We start from the raw sequence: 4887 nt of genomic DNA, 5'->3' as shown, positions 1-4887 counted from the left end.
ATTTTTATTATTTTTTTTTATTGGACATAAACATATGTATTTTAGAATACACGCAGAAATGTAATATCGTTCCGGTGAATATTTTCGAAGTTACACATAAATTTGAAAAGGCGTTTCAGAGTGCTTGGAAGTGCATATTCCAAACTTTAAACGGGTTTTTAAAAAAATTATGTCTTTAAAGTCGGTGACCAACATGACTCGAGTTTTAAATTTTAACACGGGCTTCTTAAATATATTTTTTGGTAACTAATATAAAAATTTGTTTACTCAATAAATATTTTTTTTTATATAAACAATTTCAATCCGAAATTTTGGTTAAAAATCGGTTTTTTGTTTCAGTTCAGAGATATAGTGGTCACCGCACAACGTTTTTTTTTTTTTTTTTTTTTTTTTTTTTTTTTTTTTTTTTTTTTTTTTGGGAGGAGCTCCCGGAGATCGGCTATAGTTCCTTTCCAAATAAACATTTTTAGTAATACAAGTCTTAAAAAACAGTTAAAGGGTACCATAATATGTGTAGAAATTGTTGGCTCAATAAATATATAAGTTTTCTCAGAAAAAAATCGGGACTAGAAATAAAAAAAAAATCATGTTTTTATTTTCTTATAGTTTTCAAGAACATGTCTGAACGACGAGTTTTCAAAATTCAAAATTATTTTCGGGGATATAGGTATTTTGCTGACCACACATCCAAACTGGATTTAAAGGGGTTACATGGATTTACGGGTTTCAAAAAATTGAATTTTAGTAAATTCTACAACACCTCTAGAACATTGTACTAAATTTTCACGTTGAACCAAGTAATAGTTTCGGAGATATAGCTTTGAGGACTAGTGCGTTCGAGGCTAGGCAGTGTAAGTGCCCTGTCTTTAAACGCGATTTTCTAGAAACTGTGTTTTCGAAGTCGGTTGGCTAGATTTCTCGAGAACTACTCAACTGATCTTCATGAAATTTTACATGAGTCTTTGAAACACAGTTCTTAAAGGCTTGGACGAAGTATTTTTTGTTTTTCAATTACAACTATTGGCAAAAAAATATTTCGCACAATTTTCATTTTTTATAAAAATGTCTGCAAAAAATCCAATTTTCAGTTTTTTTCCTCGTCCAAGTTCTAAGTTAATACTTTAACTAAAACACGTATTTTTCACTTTAGATGAACGTATAAGGAGTTATCGTGTCAACACTGGCGCATCTTTTTTCCGAGGGGTTACCGGCGTCACAGTGGCCGACTTGAAAACATTTTTTTTCAACAATTTCAGAATTTTTTTGTTAATAATGTATGTTTGTAGTTGTAGTTTGTAAAAATTCTTCATTTTTTATATAAGAAAAAACCCACGTAACCCTTAATCCAAGATATATTGAATGTGTTGCAACACTAGGGTGGTAATTTAAATTTTTTAATTTGTTTCACTTTGGCTTGCAAAATGCAATATTCTCTTCGATACGCCATTTCGCTGTTCGTTATCAAGTTGAATGCGATATAAAAGTATGCGGATGCCACATTAAAGTGGTATTACCACTATCCTTTATGCAAAGAACTTTGTTTTATAGTTTTTTAGGACAGTTTAACATTGAACCTCATGTATAAAATAGCAAAATATTGTTTGGCCTAAAGGAGGTATTTCACTACCAAAGAGAACAGTGCAACACAAATGCGCATGTGTCGGAGAAGTGTTGGCGCGAACAGCTGGTTTAGTTGGTTCGTTTTGCTACTCTGAAAGGCAAATCGAGGACAGTTGGTATTTAGTCGGTTTTTTAGCAAATAATTTAATATAACTTCTTTCTTTCTAGTTCTAAAAATAACGGCTTCACTTTTTCGTTTCGAATACTTTTCAACAAATGTGCCAAAGTGGTTTGGTTTCTTAGTAGCATAGTTTCAAGCCAATAACTTAGCAAATAAAAAAGGACATTTTTAAATTGAAGCAATAAATTTTTGCAGTAGTTCACTTTCAGAACGCTGTGAGAAATTGTTAGCTTCTAGAACTTATTTAAGTTATTGAAATACATTTTTGAGATTTTGTTTTAATTTGATAATTTGGTGTTGAAGCAATTCAATCAATCAATTTGCGGTAGGTAGATATTGGATGCCGAGTTCAAAGGTCTGAACTTGAACTGAAATTATTTTAATGGCAATGAGAGAAGGCGTGATCACGTGTCATAGTCTAACTAGTTCTTATTCCTTTTTTTCAGTTGCTAGGACCATGAGGAGTAGTCGTCCTTTAGGACCCGATTTTGAATCAACATAAAAAAAGAAAAATAACTGTCGAAAGTGTTTTTTTTTTTTCAAAATATTATTTTTAAGATAAATGGGTTTCCTTCTATTATCGAAATACTTTTTTTTAACAATACTTTTTTTAAATATACGAATTTTCGAAAATTAAAAACGATCCTAGCACAATTCAATTTTTGTTTTGGCTTCATTAATAGACTTACGTCTGACATCAACATAAATCTATCATCTATTAAAACCAATTTGTAATAATTTTCTATATGATTTCTACAGTTTCTTATTATTCTCAATATGAACTAATATTACATGGAATTTTAAAACTCATACTATGAAATAGTTCTACTATTTATTGGCATACGGCTAAAACATGTCACACTAAGGTCTAATGCAGCTGTAATTGACTAACCGATAAATCGTGTCTTATGTAGTTCAAGTTACATTGGCCTACACAAAACCCCAAACTATTTTGGTTTTGAAAACAAAAAAAAAAAACTTCAATTGAGTTCAAGCTCACTATTTTCTTAAAATACACAGTTCGAGGTTATACTATATATTTTACACTAAACAAAATGGAAGACATACGATTTTTTTAACCTAGAAAAACTACTTCTCCAGCAAGAGAGTCCCCGAATAGTCGGGGCAGTATATGGTCTCAAGACATCATTTAGATCATTAACAAATACGAGGTATAGGCACTAAAATATTGGAGGTATTACAATACATTAGAACAACAACAACAGCAAAACAATTCATACCAAATGCAATTAGCAATTAAAACAACGGAGTTATAAACAAAAATGGAGAACGAAATAAGTAAAAGGAAAATGAAAATAGTGTACATTGTCTAGAATGCGACGGCAATACGATTTTGCTGTTGGTACTTGGTAAAAAGAAATTGTTGGTGGATGCTTTGAGAACCTAAAATAGGGTGAGGGGGGTCTACAAACAAGATTGCTAGATGCTAGACTAGACTACATACTAGACAAACGAAGTAACGGGCGAGCGAATGCGTCAAAAGGTGGGTGGGTCTCAAGTATGTATGTATCAAAAGCAAAATGGCGAGAAGACAAAAAATATAGGTGATACAGCCTAAAAGTAGGCAAGAGACAAAATTTATGCGTCGTTGCAAATTGCTGACTTGCATATCAAAATTCAAAGTAAAACGTAAAAGTAAACGAACGGAATGCAACTACGTGTGATTGTACAAGTTTAACGGTACAGGCTGGATGTGTACGTAACAGCGAGTTGGTGTATGGACCGTTGATGGCGAAGGGTGTGGTGGTGATGGTAGCGGTGGTGGTGTTGGTGGTACGGTGATTTGAATTTGGTCTGGAGACACGAGCAAGGAACGAGAGAAAATATGAGGAACAACAAACGGACGAAGTAATAAAGAAACCAACAAACGTACGAAGGAACGAATAAACATACGAAGGAACAACGGACGAAGTAATAAAGAAACCAACAAACGTACGAAGGAACGAATAAACATACGAAGGAACTAACTGGTCAAAATCGGTTAAAAAAGACGGAATTGTAAAACGAAGAATAATTATTGTAAAAAAATCGCAGTAAAAGCCAAAATTAAGTACAAAATAAGGGTAAACAGCAAAGAGGTTAGAAAACGTCAAACGAATGTGAAAGTACAATATAAAAATGTTTAAAGTTTTTATTTAACATTTCATAGGACCAAAGTAAATTTAGCTATTTTCAGCTAAAGCTACAAAATGTTCAGGAACTACCGTAAAAACAGAAAAAGGGAAACAAAAGATGAAACTAAAGGGAATTTCTCTTCAGGAACTGGGTAGTTGGATAGTTTTCGAAAAAAATTTCAACTACAAAATTCAAAACGCTAAGGAAATGAGCAACAAACAATTAAATTTAAACAAGCAGCTGTAGCACGCAAAGTTTCAGAACATAAAACAAGTAAAACAAGCCAATACATAACGTTAACGTAACGCAAGTAGTGTAAAACGTATTTTCAGCATAATGTTGTTGGAAAAATAAATTTGTGATTTTTTTTTTTTTTTTTTTTTTTAATTAATACTATTTTAAACGTTGCGCTGTAACGGAACATGGGGCGACGGCAAAAACACGTGTGTGTAGTGTAGAGTGGTGTGGAGTGGTGGAATTAAGAGTAAAGTAAACGAAATAGTATGTTTCATAAGAAATGCACAATCGAACGAACGTACGAACGAAACAAACCAGAAAAAAGACGTTTTAAGGTAAAAATTACATGTATATATATATATATATGTATATATCATATAAATATCGAAATTAAGAGAACAAAATACTGTTATTTTAATACTTTCTTTCTTTAATGTATATGCTTAAATTTGGTTGCTACTTTTTCATTTAAATTACTGTGACTTTTAATACTTCTTTTTTGCTTTTTTACTTTTTTAAATTATTTTTTAACTTTTTCGACACAAAAGCTAACATACATTCTTGTTTTGGGTAAGCTTTTAAATTGCTAAGCTTTGCTGCTTGTTTTGCTTTGCTTTTTTGTTGCTTAAACAAACTTAAAACTGTTAACGGTAATTATATTATTTTAAACAATTCACTTGCTAATTCAAAATTGCTTTAACAATTTTTTTTTTTTTTGAAAAATTTCTAATATTTTTTTTATGTTGTCACTCTTGAATATACTTATTTTATTA

The 4887-nt window shown here is 31.3% G+C and overlaps 1 protein-coding gene across 13 annotated transcripts in view; it reads right to left on the bottom strand.

Moving 5' to 3' along the window:
• Nucleotides 1–4887, bottom strand: part of LOC108974917 (disks large 1 tumor suppressor protein) — a 105263-nt gene that overhangs the window by 5970 nt on the left and 94406 nt on the right. The gene's annotated exons all lie outside the window — the stretch shown is intronic.

Source organism: Bactrocera latifrons, unplaced genomic scaffold (assembly GCF_001853355.1).
Source record: "Bactrocera latifrons isolate USDA-ARS-PBARC rearing strain unplaced genomic scaffold, ASM185335v1 scaffold_6, whole genome shotgun sequence".
In the NCBI taxonomy this organism is placed as follows: domain Eukaryota; kingdom Metazoa; phylum Arthropoda; class Insecta; order Diptera; family Tephritidae; genus Bactrocera; species Bactrocera latifrons.
The sequence above is the reverse complement of the archived record's forward strand: the minus strand, read 5'-3'. Positions and strand labels throughout refer to the sequence as shown.